The sequence below is a fragment of the Panthera uncia genome (assembly GCF_023721935.1).
Source record: "Panthera uncia isolate 11264 chromosome B3 unlocalized genomic scaffold, Puncia_PCG_1.0 HiC_scaffold_1, whole genome shotgun sequence".
NCBI classification, from domain to species: Eukaryota; Metazoa; Chordata; class Mammalia; order Carnivora; family Felidae; genus Panthera; species Panthera uncia.
Genome location: NW_026057582.1, coordinates 105,102,651 through 105,120,763, shown reverse-complemented (window position 1 = coordinate 105,120,763; position 18,113 = coordinate 105,102,651). Strand labels below are relative to the sequence as shown.

General features: G+C 38.8%; 1 protein-coding gene across 9 annotated transcripts in view; it reads left to right on the top strand.

Annotated features, from left to right (window-relative positions):
* The first annotated feature begins 468 nt into the window (after positions 1 to 468).
* Positions 469 to 18,113, top strand: part of DENND4A (DENN domain containing 4A) — a 133,888-nt gene continuing 116,243 nt past the window's right edge. For 4 of the 9 annotated variants that reach the window (XM_049613770.1, XM_049613774.1, XM_049613771.1 and 1 more), the window contains exon 1: positions 469 to 716. The gene's annotated coding sequence lies outside the window, so the exon portion shown is untranslated. The remainder of the gene's footprint in view (positions 717 to 18,113) is intronic. The other 5 variants (XM_049613773.1, XM_049613772.1, XM_049613776.1 and 2 more) reach the window with 3 other exon arrangements.

Here is an 18,113-nt window from a genome sequence, read left to right as displayed (position 1 = left end):
CCCTCGGGGGTTTTCCTGGGGGAATCTGAGAGCCCTTGTTGTAGGGGCAGCCGCTCAGACAATCGTGCCTAGCTCTGGCTAGGCAATGTCAGGACTCCAGGGGCCGCTGGGGAGGAAGGAGGAAACAGGTCGGTTAGCCCAAGACAGATCCCCGACGCTCGTGGTGGTGAAAGGGGAAGGGAAGGTGTGTCTCACCCACGCCCGCCTCGGGCTCGGGATCTCCCGACCGCAGGGGGAACTAGGGCGCATTTCCCCAACTACTGCTTGCGTCACGGGTGAGCGCGGCTCAGCCCCGCCCACCTTCTCCGCCCTTTGAAAATCAGGCGCTAGGACCCCACGACCATCAAGCCGGCGCTGCTCCGCCCCCTCGGGCTGGGCCTGGTTCCCGATTGGCCCTTGTGGCCCGCGATCCCCGCCCCTGCCCCTCCGTCACTGCCAAGATGGCACCGGTCGCAGCGGCGGCGGCCGCGGCGGCTGGAGCCAGAGAAGGAGGCGGAGGCAGCAGCGGCTGCGAGGGGAGGGGGAGTCCCGTCTGACTGAGACGGCAGGCCTGGGCGGGCGGGGGTGCCGCGCAGGGCGGAGCGCCGGGCTGGGGATGAGCTAAGCGGGTTCAGAGCGCCGCGGCATCCAGCCCCTCGTGTCCCGCCGCCGTCGGGAGGGGACAGTGCACCACTCTCCAAGCTCGACCCGTTGCTCGCGCTGGAGCCAGCGGTGAGGTGAGTGCGGGGGTAGCGGCGCGGACAGCAGCTGCATGTGGAGCTGTCACGGCCCGGAGCGGTGACAGCGGTGGTCTCGAGAGCGGGGTCGCCCGGGCTCGGAGAGGTGGCACGGATGGCCGCGACCTCCGCCCGGGGGCGTTTCAGAGCCGGGCCGTCCTCCGCGGGCTAGGTCCGCTCTGGGATGGCACGGCGGTGCTGAGAGTAGCGCCCGCACCTCTGTGTCGGACGCATGGGGGGCTCTGGTGTTTTCATTCCAGATTTTCTATTCCGGGCTGGCTTGGGGCTCCGGTTGTTGGGAGGTGGGAGTGGGGTGGGGGCGGGGGCGGTGAGAGGGGAGGTCCTGGAGCTCGGATTTTTGACAAGCCCGTTACGTAAGACGGAGGTGGCCTTCCGGAATCCCACCTGCTCGATATTTTAAACGGGCAGCAGCGGGAGCCTGGCGGGGCCCCAGAGGCCCGATTTTCTCCTAGGGGTCTGCTTAGGTAACCCCGGCCAGCGTGGGCCGGGCTAGCGTTCAAGTTGGTCACTAGCTTTTTTTTTTTTTTTCGTTTTTTTTTTTTGGGGGGGGGGGGGGGGGTAAACGTTCCTCGTCGCCACCATTCCCTTTGAAGTTTATCGCTTTCGGGAGGGTGGGGGGAGCTTGTGATCTAAAACTGGGTCGCAGCGACAGTTTTTCATTATCGTGCTTTTAAATGACAGATGTGGTGGAAGATTTTTGTTATTGTTCCAGAGTGCTTTTAATTCAAACGTATGGTTACGCCTGGAGCCTTAGAGAAGGGTTTTTGTCTTACAGGACAGTTATTTGTTGTTTGCAACAGCAGGACAGGCATCAGTCAACAGGCATGTATTTATTTGAGGAGAAAACGCGTGTCAGCCAGCTAGAGACTCGTGAGGACAGAAATTGTATTGCTCCCTGAATATGTTATTCTTTAAAATGCATTATACGTTAATGAAAATAATAGCCCAAGTGTAAAAGAAACAATTTTACAAGATTGTAAGCTGTTGTTTGTTGTATATAGTCACTATTTTCTGCTTGCTCTAGCCTACCTCTTCTCGTCTTGGGGGAAGGAGGCAGAGACACCTGTAAACAGCGTAGCCCAGGTTACACTAATCTATTGTAGTACACTTGAGATTATTGTAAAAAGTAGTCTCTGGGGGACCCAAGGTTAGGTAATAAGTGAGGACTCTTGGGCAAGTTATTCAGTTTATGTTTAGAGCAGATAGTTCTGGGATTCAGCTTTTGAAAACTTAAGTATACAGAATTTCTAAGCTATTTGAACCCTGGTTGAACTTATAATGAAACAAAAGATTGTATGTGGCTTCTTTTATGGGAACTTTGTTTTGTTTTGGCCAGAATTAGACATTTTGGGCAACGGTTACTTCATTTTCACAATTTCCCTTTGAATTGCACCTCTTAATAGGAGTCCACAATAGCATATATCCTCCTTCTCCTCATCATTATATATACTATATGTTACATAATTTTCTTTTTCTGAATGAATAAACATAGACTTACTTCATTGTGGAATTTTTAAAGAATGTACTTTTTAGGAAAATTAATTGATCTTGACACCAGCCCAATTGAACTAAATATGAGTAAATTTTGGCCTGAGTTTTAAATTTATGTACACAAATTTGCACTTTTGAAAATTGGTGAAGCGATATAAATTTTTTGTTTGTGCAAGAGAGCCAGGAAGCTGATGCTGATTTGTTCTGAACTTTTCCACATGAATTACCGCTGGCTTAAATAGTTATTGATTCTTAAGCTCCTGGAACTGTTGGCCTATTTATGGTAACTTGAAGAATATTTGGAATAATTGGGAAGCTATAAGAGGGAATAGAATATATGACATTTATTAACTTGTTCAAAAATAATAAAAATCATGGCAGAATTGTAAAAGAAAACTTTTCTTTGTCGTTGAGTGATATTATTTACACTATCTTTTTGTTTGCAGATTTTTTCTAAGCCATCCACTTACCATGGAAACCTGGATTTAAGAACTGATACAGATAGAGATGTATATTACAAATCTTATATTATTCCTATTTAAGTTGATGGCTCATTATTCCAAGTGGAAAACAACAGGGGCTGTAGCAAGAAAATTGACTTGTTATTTTCATCCTCTCTGATGTCAGAGACTTATCTTGGGACTTTCCTCTTGCTTACTAGATGTGAAAGATGAAATGACTTAAGAAAAGTTGATAAAAACTTCTTACTTGTTTAATACCCTAGATTATTGATCATTGCTCAGTAGAATTTGTGACTTGGGGGAAGTGAAGCACTCCACATTTTATTATCGTACATCATAGCTATCACTTTGAATTCTAAAACAGTGGTGTAGAACTTTACACTAAACAGGATTAATTTACATAGTTTATTACTATAATGGTGAAAAATTTACAGTAGTCAAAATACCATATAATAGAGGAATAGTGAAACTAACGATAATCCATGCAGTTATTAAAAGTCACGTTTTTGGAAATATTTACTGGCATGAGAAAGTACAATATAATGTTGAGAAAAAAATCAGAACATAAAGAATATGCTTTGTTATTATTTATAACATATCACATACAAATGGCAAAATCATTGGCAGGAAATAAATATTTTAAGAAAATATTAAAAGATGTCTGGATGATGGGATTGTAGGTGATTTTTATTTTAGTGTTTATACTTTTTTCTGTCTTCTGAATAGTATTACTCTGGTAATCACAAAGGTGACATTAAAATATTTTCAAGGGTCATAGGAGAAAATCCTAAAAATCCCACAAAGCCACTGCTCCAATAGACTATCTTATGATTCATTATTAGAAAGATAACTCAAAACATGGTGCTTACGCAGTACACGGTAATGGAAGGAGCTAATAATTTAGGTGAAGGCACATGGTTACCAGCACCAACTTGGTAGTGGTTTCACAGATGTAGTTGCTTATATTAATGCACATTGTTACTGTCCAACCTCTTTTCTGTGTGGATCTTACACCCAAACTACTTTATATTGACAGTGCCACCTATTGATGGACTGCTTGACTCCATCGTTTCCTCTGTACCTCATCAGTCAGTAGGCAGCGGGTTTTGAATGTTTATGAGGTGCCAGGTATTTTGCTAGTCACTGAGGATACACAGGTGAATGAAGCATGATTTCTGTCCTCAAACTCTGGTTGAGAACCCCTTCTTTTCTTCTTGGGCCGTCAGTGCATACTGTGTACTCTGCTTTCCCAGTATATTTTTCCTGGTGGTCATACCCTCTTTTAACTTTCTTTATGGGAAAATATATTTTGAGTTCCAAACAACCAATTTAGGAATAAATTTTTGGAGCATTATTTGATTGTGTGCTGGGGAATTTTACATTCAGAAGGGCCACATGTATGTTCATCTGTGGCTATTACTGTTAATTTTAAAGTGTATGACAATTTCTCAGTACCTCCTTGCTTCCTTCTTTTAAAAAGCATAAACAAGTAAAGACCAACAGAAAGAAAGGGGGGGGGGTGCCTGGGTGGCTCAGTCAGTTAAGTGGCCAACTTCAGATCAGGTCATGATCTCACAGTTTGTGGGTTCAAGCCCTGCATCGGGCTCACAGCTCAGAGCCTGGAGCCTGCTTCAGATTCTGTGTCTTCCTCTCCTATGTCCCTCCCCTGCTCATGCTCTATCTCTCTCAAAAAAATAAAATAAACATAAAAAAAATAAAAAAGGTGGAGAGATATCAGGGGAGTTTTCCTACTGGTGTTATACTTTATTTTCACTGAGAATAGTCAGTCATCAAAATGTATAGTATGATATACTGTTTCTGGTATGCTTTTAGTATCTCTTTGGATCCTTATAAAAATGGATTTTCCATATACATACATACATTAACTCACAGTTTAGCTTTTTTCCTTTCCAAATAAAAGCTGAAATAGGAAGATTGGAAATTTCTTAAATTTCTTTTTATTTTTCCTGTAATATTTTGTAGATGAGACATTATTATTTTTGAAAAGCTTTAAAAATGTAGAAAATTACCCAAAAGAGTGGTAAGCACACATATACTCACCATAAAAAGTGTTAACATTTTTTCATTTTTGCTTCAGATATATAGACGTAGGTATAGACCTATATGTGTATATGTATATTTAAGTTTATATATATGAGTATAAATATATATACATATATATACTCATATATATTAGTATAAATACATAAATATATATATATGTATATTTAATTATATATACATAAATGTATATATATAAGTATATATATTTATGTGTGTGTGTATGTATGTATATATATATATATATATATATATTTAAGTTTATTTATTTTGAGAGAGAGAGATTGAGAATGTGAGTAAGCAGGGGAGGGGCAGAAAGGGAGAGAGAGAATCCCAAGCAGGAGCCTCACTGACAGTGCGGAGCCCAACTTGGGGCTCAAACTCATGAACCATGAGATCATGATCTGAACTGAAATCAGGAGTTGGACACTTAACCCACTGAGCCAACCAGATGCCCCCAGATATAATTTTAATATAAAATATTTATGTATATCACAGTTATCACACTGAATACTAACTAACAGAGCAGGTAGAACTTTATACTGTACTCGAACACTGCTGATCAAGTTAAGGTCCTTTTGTTCTCCCCAGTTTCATCCTTCCTGCCTCTCTCTTCATAATCCCTCCCAGAGGCAATTGTTATAATAAATTTGATGTGTATCCTTCCATTTTACCTTTTCATAAACTCCATATGTGAACAGTACCTGGCATTGTTTTCAGTGCTTTTGAAGAGCTGTGGGCATTGGAGCCATACTCCCTTGATTTAAATCTTGACAGCTATTTAATAGTTTTGTGACCTTAGGCAAATTTTAAAATCTTTGCATGCCTCCAATGTCCTCATCTATCAAATAGGGATAATGGATCTACCTATCTCACAAGGTTGTTTTAGAAAGCAAGTGAGTCTGTTTATATAAGATGCTTAAAACTGTGCCTGGCGCTTATTATTATTTTTTTTAATGTAACTTAAGCAGCTGTTAATGTGATTTTATTGTGGTATACATATTTTGAAACTTGCTTTTTTAATTTTTACCCCCCTCCCCCATCCTTGTCAGCCCTCTTGGTCTAGCTCACTTATGTTGACTGGTGTAGTGTTCCGTTAAATAAATATACTGCAATTTATCATTTGCTAAATCTAATTTAATATTTAGATTGTTTTTTTATTTTTTATGTATTATAACAGTGCCTCATGAACATCCTTCTATCTTCTGAAGCACATACCAGTTTCTCCACGTCATATACCTAATTGTCAAATTGCTGGGTCTTAGGATAGAAGCCTCTTTCCCTGGATAGGATATTTATGGGATATTGACGAATAATTTCTGTTCCTTCATATCCTTACCAACATTTAATGTTGTCATACTTGTGATTTTTTCCCATCTAATTCATGTGAAATCGCATTTCATTTTCTGTTTTTATTTTCTTTCATCTTTCTTATGCATGAGCATTTTTAGTTACCTCTTAAGTGATTTGCCTATACCTGTCCTTTACACATTTTCTATTGGGTTGTATTTTTTTCCTTTTTTTTAATGATTTGTGGGTGGTTTTTTGGTTTGTTTGTTTTTAAATATATTAAGATAGTTACAAATGTTAGTGAAGTTTGTTTGTTGGTAAAGTTTGTTTTTATTTGTTTTTTGAAGTTTCTAGATTTTTTGAACAGTGACCATTAAGGACCCAGGTTTTTGTAAATTTTATAGTGTAGTATATTATTAGTGAATTTTCCAATGTATTTTCTTACAGTATGTAGCTACATTTTTCTCCTTCTGAAAGTATGGGAAATGTTTCAGTAATGTACTGTGAATATATTTTGCCTAAAACTATTTAAACTTTTAGGACCTCAAAAACCAGGTAGAATCTTTACTAATATTAGTATGACAATTTTTTTTTCTTTAATCCAAAATATGAGTCCTGCTTAGAGGAGAGTTTTCTGCTCCTAAAGTGCATACCAACTAAAAATGTACACAAATTAAATGACTGTAGTTACATGTCCAATATTGGAAACTATTCATCAATATTGAGATTGTTTTGCACAGTATTAACTTTATTTCTCTTGCTGTCCAACCTACTATACATGACTTACAGGACTAAAATCAGTCTGGTTAAGAGAATAGCTTCCCTATTATTACTGTTATTTTAAATAAACCTAATTTTAGAGTAGTTTTATATTTACAGAAAAGTTTCAGGGAGTTACCACATACCTTGCACCCAGTTTCTCCTGTTGTTAATATCTGACATTTCTGTGTTACATTTGTTACAACCAAGCAACCAACATTGGGACATTACTATTAACTGAGGTCCATATGTTACTCCAATTCATTAGTTTTTACCTAATGTCTCTTCTGGGTTCCAGAATACCACAGTACATTTATTTGTGCCATTTCCTTTGGCTCCTGTGGGCTGTAACAGCTTCTCAAATTTTCCATGTTTTTGATGACCTTGACAGGTTTGAGGAGTTTGGGTCAGATATTTTGTAGAGAGTACCCCAGTTTGGGTTTGTCTGATATTTTTCTCAGTGTTAGCCTGAGGTATAGGTTTGGGGGAGGACGACCACAGAGGTAAAAATGCCATTGTAATTACATCATCTGAAGGGTACATACTATCACTATGACTTAGCAGTGTTATTTTAATTTTTTTATTTTTAAAAAATGTTTATTTATTTTGAGATACAGAACGTGCTCACACGAGTTGGGGGGAGGGTGCAGAGAGAGAGAGAGAGAGAGAGAAAGAATCCCAAGCAGGCTCCGCTTGATGCCAGGGCTCATTTTCACAACCTAGAGGTCAGGACCTAAGCCTGTATCAGGAGTCTTGGATGCTCAACCGCCTGAGCCACCCTGGTGCCCCTGCGCTGATATTTTTAGCCTCAATTACCTGGTTGAGGCAGTGTTGCCAAGTGTCTCTACTGTAAACTTTTCCCATACTCTACTTTTTTGGAAGCAAGTCATTTGTGGAAACCATACTCAGTGTGTGGAGAATTGAGTTCCAACTCCTTGAAGGGGAAATATCTGCAAAATTATTTGGAATTCTTTGTAAGGGAGGTTTTTCTCTTTTCCCCCATTATTTTTTATTCAATCCATATGTAGTGCTGGATATTCATTTTATAACTTTGGGTTATGATCCTCTACCATTTTATGTTATTGCTTAAGTTGTTCTGCCTCTTTCAGGTTAGTTCCTGTGACCAGTAAGACATATTGGTATTATTATTATTATTATTATTATTATTATTAGCACTTCTTTACTTTCTGGCACTAGGAACAATATGCCCCAAACTCATCTTGTGTATTCCCTGCCTCAGTCCCCCAGTCAGCTATTTCTCCAAGGATCCCTGGTTACTTCTACTAGAGAATGATATTAGAAACCAAGATCTGGTTTCTGGGTGTGCTCATTGCTGCAGGGATATCATCGCTTTTAGGCTTTCTCAGTGCACAGACCTAGGAAGTATATGTATGCATATTAATGCACATATACAAACATACAACTTTTTTTTTTTTTTGATCTCTCTGAAGCTAAACATGAATTTATACTGTTACCTTTGACTCTACTTCACTGCCTTCTGGTTCATCCTACCTGTATACTCTTGCTTAGCTATAACCTCTGTCTCCAAAAGTAAGAAACCAGACTCTCACCGTTTGCCATCTATTTACTTATTTGGCCAGTCCTGTCATACATGTACAATAGGAACAACTATACCAACTAGAGCAGATTTTTTAGAGTTTTTATTTATTTTGAGAGAGGGAGAGAGCATGTGTGTGTCTGAGTATGGGAGGGCAGAGAGAGAGGGAGAAGAGAGGTGTCCCCCCCCCCCCAAGTAGAGCAGTTATATGTACAGTTCTTTTGTCTCTACTCTTAGAGTTTCTAGTGAAAACACTGTTTTTCACAGTTACTGAGGTCAGAACTTTGCAGAACCTTTTTTCCCCCATCTTCCATATTTTAATTTTACTTTTTATAAATTAGTCTAAATTACACAGTAATTACATCTTATCAAAAATTTACCAAAGCTCAGGGGCATCTGGGTGGCTCAGTCAGTTAAATGTCCCACTTCGGTTCAGGTCATGATCTCACAGTTTGTGCTTAACTGGCTGAGCCACCCAGGCACTCCTATCTTACAGTTTGTGAATTCAAGTCCACATAGGGCTCTCTGCTGTCAGAGAAGAGCCCACTTTGGATCCTCTGTCCCCCTTTCTCCCTGCCCCTGCCCCACTCGTGTTCTCACTCAAAAATAAACATTTTTAAAAATTTATCAAAATTTAAAAAGTCAACAAAACTTCCCTTGCTTAATTATAGACCCTTAGTTTTGTATGGCTTCCCTCCCCTGCTACTTTTGGGGCCAAAAAAAAAAAAAAATCTCTGAAAGTAATATTTCTTGAGGTTTAGTCAGAACGGTACTCCTTCATTTGGTTATTAGTTGACATCTTTATGATTTGGACTGAGAGTTTTTATAGCTTCAAATATTTTTAATAGCACATGTTGAGATGTGCCATTAAGTGAAGTGAAGTTTTGGAGATGATTGCAAGCAAACAATTATATAATTGAGTGCTCAGAATGTACCTGTATTCTTACAGTAATTTTATGCGGATTAACTCATTTAATTCCCTCAAGAAGTCTATGAGGTAAGTACTTTATTATTTTGCCTCTTTTAAAGATGAGGAAGACACCGAGAGATGAAGCAGTTTGTCCAATGTCACATGGCTAGTTGGTGGCGGAGCCAGAATGCGAGTGCAGCCAGGCTGACCACGGAGCCTGCATTCTCCATCACTTTGCTGTATTACCTCCAATTAAACAAGAGAGGTGGAAAGAAGGATAAGAGTTATGAAGGAAGTCAACCAGGATGAGAGGAGAGAATGACCGAAAGAGGGTACTTCCTCCGGAAGTCCTTTCTCAGGAGATGATATTGACAGATGAGAGAGTCAGTTATGTGACAAGCTGAGGAAAGAGGGATCCTTGTGGGACAGCATCAGGTGCAAAGCCTTGCAGTACAAAGGAGTTTGGGATGAGAATAGAAAGGCGCTCAGGGTGGCTAAGTGTAGTGAGCAAATGCAAAAAATAATAATAATAAACCTGTAGTGCTTATTATATGTGACGCTCGATGCAGTAAGTCATTTAGGAATCCAAATAACCCATTGTCTCAATTTTATAGATGAGGAAATTGACAGAGTACTCTGCGTTGGCTGAAATTACCTCTTCTTCTCCCACTTTTTGTTTATCCACTGCAGTCTACTTTCTACTTCTTCATATTATTATGAAGTATTAATTTCTACTTCTACTTCTTCATATTATTAAACTTGCTCTTGCTGAAGTAAAGAATAATACTTTGGGCCCTTTTCTCATGAAACTCCACCCCTTGACTTCCACCATGCTGCCCTCTTCTGCTTATCTTGCTTATCCCATAAGAAGCGGTGTTCTTGGGGTTGGCTCATTGCGCTTCTCAGCCTTCACATTTTCCTTGGTAGGTCACAGTTACCTCTGTGGATTCAGTTACCATATATCTACCAATTACTTGCCAAGCTGTTTTCGCAGCATTAGCATCTTTCCAAAGCATCACATATCTTATCTAACTCCTTACTTATCTTCACCTCAAACTCCACTTGTCCAAACTGAATTTACCTGCCTAAAATTTTGCTTTGATCTGTTGTCTTCCAAAGACGTCATAATCTGCTGTTGACTTCATCATCCAAGGAACTTAGGAGTCATTCAGGATTCCTCCCCCTCTTTCTCTCTCATTCCCATCCATTCATTTTCTGAATTCTATTGGCTTTATCTCCTAAATATATTTCTGAATCAGTCCCTTCCCTAGCATCCCTGTTTTAACCTCTGCCTTATTAGGATCTACTTCCTTACTTTTGCACTGGTTTTCCTGTCTTCAGTTTCATCTCCCTGAGATTCAACTTATCAGAATTGCCAGATGGGTGTGTCTAACATGCAGTTTGAAGGTTCATCATTGACTCCCATTGTCAGCTGGATAAAGTTGCACTCCTTACCATGTCATTAAGACTGACCATGGTTTGGCCTCTGACTGGTTCTCTAATCTTAACCTTTATAATTTCTGCTTTTCATTTTCCACTCTAGCCATACAGAACTACTTGTTGAAGATTCCTTGAATGTACAGCTATTTCTCAATTGTTGACCATGGCTTACATAGTCTTTCTGCTTGGAATGACTTCATTTTCTCCTTCCCTTTTCCTTTTGCGTATCTAACTCTTTTGCATCTTTTAAGACTCAGCCTAAGCATTCCTTCCTCCAGAAAGTCTTCTCAGACCCATACTCTTGACTGGATTATCAAGTCCCTCGTGAAATAATCTATTACTAACTGTGTTATATCTCAGGCACCTAGAAACAGTGCCTGGCACAGGGAAGGAAGTTACTCCATAAGAGTTTTGTTTTTTTTTTTTTAAGTTTATTTATTTTTGAGACAGAGAGAGACAGAACATGAACGGGGGAGGGTCAGAGAGAGAGGGAGACACAGAATCAGAAGCAGGCTCCAGGCTCTGAGCCATCAGCCCAGAGCCCGACGCGGGGCTCGAACTCACGGACCACGAGATTGTGACCTGAGCCGAAGTCGGACGCTTAACCGACTGAGCCACCCAGGCGCCCTCAAAAGCGTCTCTCCATAAGAGTTTTTTGAGAGACGCCCAGGCGTCCCTCCATAAGAGTTTTTTGAGAGACGCCCAGGCGTCCCTCCATAAGAGTTTTTTGAGAGAATGATTGTAGTATTGGAGAGGTAATATAAAGTAGTTGCTTGTGAACCCAGAATGTCAGGGATTGAAACCTGACCTTGCTCTTTGATTATCTGTGTTATCTCTCTGTACCTCCATTTCTTCCCTGGTAAAATGGGAATAGTGAATTCTTCCTAAGATTATTGTGAAACTTAAATCTGTTAATTCAAGTAAGCACTCAGAACAGTGTCTGGCATTCAGTAAATATTCAGTAGATACTCTTTATAGCTCCTGTTGCTATATTTAAAAAAAATTTTTTAACGTTTATTTATATTTGAGAGAGAGAGAGAGTGTGCGCACGCACACTTAAGCAGGGGAGGGGCAGAGAGAGAGGGAGACACAGAATCCGAAGCAGGCTTCAGGCTCTGAGCTGTCAGCACAGAGCCCTATGCAGGGCTCAAACTCCCAAGCTGTGAGATCATGATCTGAGCCGAAGTTGAACACTTAACTGACTGAGCCACCCAGGAGCCCCAGGATGTTTAACTTATATATCTGTGTCTCCTCACCAACCTGGAATTAGCAAATGAATGAACAAAGCAACTAATTGTGGGTTTTTAAATGAAAGATACATTACTAGCTTTTGAGACTGTCATGGCAAGTTGACCATTAGTCTTTATAGTAGCTCCAACATTTGGTGTTTTATTACAAATTTGAAGTCGGCATTAATGAGGATTAGTATTTCTTAATTTTACTTAATTATTTAAATTTCACCACACTTAAAAACAAATTTTGAGTATACTTAACACACAACTTTACATTAGTTTTGAGTGTACAACAGTGATTTGACTTCTGTATTATGCTCTGCTCACCTTAAGTGTAGCTACATGTGTCACCAAACAACACTATTACAATAGCATTGATTTTATTCACTGTGCTGTGCCTTTTATTCCCGTGACTTATTCATTCCATAATTGGAAGCCTGTATCTCCTTCTCCCCTTCACACATTTTGCCCATCCCCCACTCTCATGCCTCTGGCAAACACAAGTTTGTTCTCTGTCTTTATAGGTCTGATTCTGCTTTTTTAAAATTTATTTACTTATGTATTTATGTTTTCTTAGATTCCACTTATGAGTGAAATCATATGGTATTTGTTTTTCTCAGTCTGACTTACATCACTTAGCAAAATATCCTCTAGGTTTATCCATGTTTGTCACAAATGGCAAAATCTCATCCTTTTTTATGGCTACATAATGTTTATACACACACACACACACACACACACATCTTTCTTATCAATTCTTCTATAGATGGATACTTAAGTTTAGCACACTTTTCTTATTAATCACACTGTTTAAACTCTAGCAATGCCCTTTATTTACTCTTAGTATTCATATAGCCTGTACTATAGCATTTAACCAGCCTTTCCTTTTAAGGATTAAGGTGTGTAAGATTGGGCTTTTTATTAATTTTGGAGATGAACTGAAGCATGTTGTGGACAAAGATTGAACAAGGGGGCACAATTGGGTAATTGGAAAACTTCTCAACTATGGGGTCAAACCTGCACAGTATCCCTTCGGTATTTGGTTTAAAATAAATTCATGGAATATGAAGTACTCATAATCAAATGTAATTTCAACAAAAATTCTAGAAGCAATAAAAATCATTAAAAACTATTGACACCTCTGCTGCTTTCTATTATTGTAAAGAATTGAGACTTGAGACTTGTTTGCTTTAAATCTTTTTTATGGCAATCACTGTTAAATTTTTCAGAACTTTTCCTTTTACCCTAAGTTTGTCTCTCATTTTTTTTTCCGAATGCCACAACTGTCTATATAATCTTGGTGAATTTGATAGAAGTACTGTTTGTTTTGTTTGTTCTTATCTCCGAACTTGCCGTTACATTTGTCGATTTTCCCAGTCTTGCTCAATTTTGATTATGTGAAACTAGTCAGTTTTTCTTTAAAAAGTTATGTTTTGAACTTAAGAATAGTACAAGGTACTGCTATTCATTGTTCTCCACTATCCATTTGAAAATTATTACTGAAGAAACTAGTTGTGTGTTGTTTTTTTTTAAAGTCTGATTTGCCAAAGAAAACTTTTTACTAATGAGCTAATATCAAAGAAACATAAAAAACCTAGTATAACAGTCTTGTTTAAAAAGCCAATGCCAAAAAAAAAAATAAATAAATAAATAAATAAATAAAATAAATAAAAAGCCAATGCCATAATGGCAGTACTGTTGTGAAATGATTCCTTTTTTTTTTTTTTTAAAGTTTACTGTCATCTACCACTAAGTATTTTAGTTGAGGACTCTGAAGTAGTATGTTTTTTCAGAGAAATAGGTTTAGATGGATGGGGAAAACTACATAATGATATTTAGGCTTTATTACATAGGACTGGCTATGAGAAGATATAACTCATCTACTCTGTGGTCAAAATTGTAGTAAGCAGTATTATTTTTCTTTAAAAAAATTTTTGTTCTAATAGTCTCTAAAATATTCCCTGTCCCTTAGTCTTTGTTTTTTTTTTTCCTGTACTTTGAAATAGAATTTTATTCATACTGACTCACAACTGTGCTAAAATTGGATGTATAGGCTGCTGTTAGAACCTGTTATGGTTGGTGAATAGTTTTCATTTTCTTATGCTGAAGAATGCCTGAAGATACCAATGTAACAGCCATTTTTTAACAAGCCTCTCTCTTCCCTCCTATGATTAACTGACATTTTTATATTTCTAGTTGACCTCTTCTTTTTTGAGGTTTTTAAAATCAAATTTCTTTTGTTTGTAACAGAAATAAAATTCAAACCACTGTACTTAAGAAAAAAAAAAAGAGGAATTAATGTTAATAGCAAGGATCCTGGAGATGTCACAGTGCCTTGAAGATGAAAGTACAGACAGGCTTCGTGAAGGGGAGGGGAACTGGGAGCCAGAAACTCCTCGGTAACTTAGGTAGCCATTTTCTCACCACCCTGGGGCAGCATGATCTCTCTGCCTCTCTCTACTTACCCGGTTCATTTTTCTCTATCTGCATTTTGCTTTTTACTACTGGGCATAGCTGAACAAGTCCTCCAACTCATAAAGTCATACATTCACTCATGGTTCTGTGACCCTATTCTAACCCTCTGGGAGAAAATCCAGTCTGAGGCAAGTGTTTATGTCTAGTCGAGTCAGCTATGGCGGATGAAACCAAGGTTTCATAAAACATATCAGGCCCCATTTTTATGGTTGGGGAGGAGATGCAGGGAATATAACTCTTAGAAGGTAAGTATGTTAGTGTGAAGGTGGTGATTACAAAGGAATACTAAGTAATGTGAAGTGCAATTGGCATTTTTTTGAAATAAAAAAGAGACCACTCACTCATTGGCAATATAACAAAACTATTTCATCCCCAATCCATAGGTGATTATTTTGAAAGCTGTAAAAATCTCTCCCTTTCTCAAATAAAAACCAAGGGAGCTGATTTTTTAGTTTCTGCGTACAGAATTTGAAGTTTGAGTCATGCTTTTTCATGAACACAAATAACCTTATATTAATATCATTATGAATACATCATGTCCGTCTCTCTTCAACAAGAATTTGCTGACTGCCTGTTCTCTTCTAGAGACTGCTGAAACATATTTACAGAGATAGAGATGTAACATTGCCTACTTTCAAAGAATTCCTAATCTAGTTGCAAAGAAGCAGTTACAGTATTCATGTGATAATCATAATAGAGATATGTACAGGGTGCTTTTGAAGCATAAGAGGAGAGAATAACTCTCTTCTGGAGAAAAAGGTTAGGGAAGGCTTCAAAGAGCAGGTCTCAAATACTATGCAGAGGCTGGCCATTTTAACAGGGGCATTCTGGCAGAAAGAAATTAATTTGAGGGGCGCCTGCATGGGTGGCTCAGTCGAATTAGCGTCCATTCTTGATCTCAGCTCTGGCCTTGATCTCAGGGTTGTGAGTTTAAGCCCTGCATTGGGCTCCATGCTGGGCATGAAGCCTACTTAAAAAATAATAATAACTTAACAAAAATTTTTTTTAAAAGAAATAAATTTGTAAAGGTGGTGTGAGGTTTGATATGACTGAAGTGTATTTTTGCACCATTCAATTTGTGAAACTGAAATGACTTATTTTTTCATATCCTTCACATGGTAGTGAATACTGCTTTCTTCAAAGGAGAATTATAGATTTTAGAATATTCAAATCACTTTGTTCTAAAACTTTGATGTCACTTTTGAGAATGACATGTCACGGATCCTTGCTTTCAGCTTGCTTTATCAAATTTTTCTTAGAGTGGTTTGGTTGGTTTGTTATTTTATTTTATGGTGATTTTTTTCCTATTCAAGCATAGATGTCCATACAATGGATGGCTGAAAATGCTAGAGCTTATAAAACCGAGGAAGATCATAGTTTTTATAAAAGTAAACAGTGAAAATAATATGTAAGCCTATAATATATAAATAGTATAAGCCTAATATAATTTTAAAAGGTAAATTTCTAAAAGCGACCTGCGTCAACACTGAAATTGTATAACTTTAGAAGAGTGCGCGCGCGCACACACACACACACATACATCAGTTTTTTCTTACCTTTTTTGTACCTACCTTTAAGCAAAACTAGTGTAAGCAGTTGGCAGAACGCCCTGTGCTTCACTACTCTCATCTGTTGATTAATACCTTTACTTCTGTTTTCAATTCCTTTATCCACTCATTCATGATTCCTACACCACCCCCATCACCGAGAAACAACCAAACAACCAAACCCTCCCCCAAAACCCCAGCACTCCCTAGTTGACTGTTCTGAGAAGTGACTGAGGTAGGTGAGAACGATAGAGAAAAGGAAGGTACTTGTGGCCAGCTTTGCGGTGGGGGCAGTAGCGGTGGTGGTGGGTGTGGGTGTGTTTCAGGCATGAGGTTCATTTTCATACAGCAGGCTCAATAACACGACTGTTGTTACCCAGGTCACAAATTATGACTTTCTCATCCCCTTCCACAAGCCCTTTGGTCTGCCTTGTGTCATTTTTGTCCTTCAAATATGCTTTTGCTACTGTGTTGGAAGGAGGTGATGAGCAGGGAGATTATAGGCCTTTTACTTGTTGCTCCTTTTGTTTGTAATGACCTTCCATCTCTCCTCTATTACCCTGGTCATATTTCAAGATTTAGATGACATCCCTTACTTTTCTGACTCCTCAAGCCTAAACGGTGTGTCCTTCTTGTGCTTTCTGTGATTATTCCTGTTATAGACTTACCATTTATTGTAATTGCCTGTTTACTTGCCTTCTCTATCAACTCCTGTAAAGCAGGGCCATATCATTTGTTTTGTGTTCCCAGTGCCTAGTACAGGGCATGGCACATGGAGCATTACCATTCTTGGTTGTAGACACCAGAAATCAATTCCGGTTAGCTGAAGCAGAAGAAAAGTTATTTATTGAAAGGATATTAATTAGTTTACAGAAATGACTGGAAGCCTGGAGAACCAGTCTCTGGGAACAAATGGGAAAACAACCAACCACCCTCCAGGCTAGGCCATAATCATAGTCATGCCATAGAATTATCCTTTTCCTGTTTAAGACTGCATTGACTCCCCTGCAGGACACGGGATGCCATTGCTTGGACACTGCCACTGTGTGTTGTGTGTTACTGCCCTAAAAATGAATTTTAAACTGTCTTAGCAGCTATAGGCCTAGATTAAAATTCTGCATGAAAGCATCTAATTGACCAATCTGTGTACCTGGTCCCTAAATAGGGAAGCAACTCTCTGGCCTTTTTGGCTTACATGGTTGATTCTAGGGCCCAACTTCCTTTCAAGACACACACAGTGGCAGATTTCTTTAAGCATTGAAAGGGAGTTCAGATGGTGGACAGTCAAAAATAAAACTGACACGTGTCCTTTTCAGTAAACATTCAATAAATATTTACTAGATGAATGAATGAGAGAATCAGAGTCATAATTTCTTATCTTTAAACATTTACATCATCAAGCATTGAAGTGATTATGGTACCACTTCTGTAATTCACAAGAAAATAAATTCCAAACCATAAAATAAGGAAAATATAAGCAAAATCAGCAAAGTGTTTTTTAAAATGATGCTGCATTGTTAAATTATTCAAATAAAATTATTTGAATTAAATTTAAAACATTTTTTGGTTCCCCTTTTTTGTAATACCCAAAGCACATAATTACTTGCTTATCTCATCATCTGACACTGGATAGAGCCTGGATTTGAGCTTATCAAACTGATTCCAGAGCACTTAACTCCTGTTTTTATAGTCTTTGTATAGTTTTCTTCAGCAATGAATTAAGGCAAACACAACACCAAACTAATATTTAAAAAAAAATTTTTTTTAACGTTTATTCATTTTTGACAGACAGAGAGAGACAGAGCATGAGTGGGGAAGGGGCAGAGAGAGGAGGAGACACAGAATCCGAAGCAAGCTCCAGGCTCCGAGCTGTCAGCACAGAGCCCGACGCGGGGCTTCAACTCACGAACTGTGAGATCATGACCTGAGCCAAAGTCAGACGCTCAACCGACTGAGCCACCCAGGCGCCCCCAAACTAATATTTTAGCTCGGAGGAATATTTGTGCTGGTGGAAAAAAGTTTTTATTTCTAAGCCATCCAATATAAGGTCTTACTTGGGACACATTTTGGCATTATGTACCAAAGTTGAATATAACCATAGACTGTATTCTAGCAGTTTTATTCATAAGTATTTTTTAATGCATACACTTGC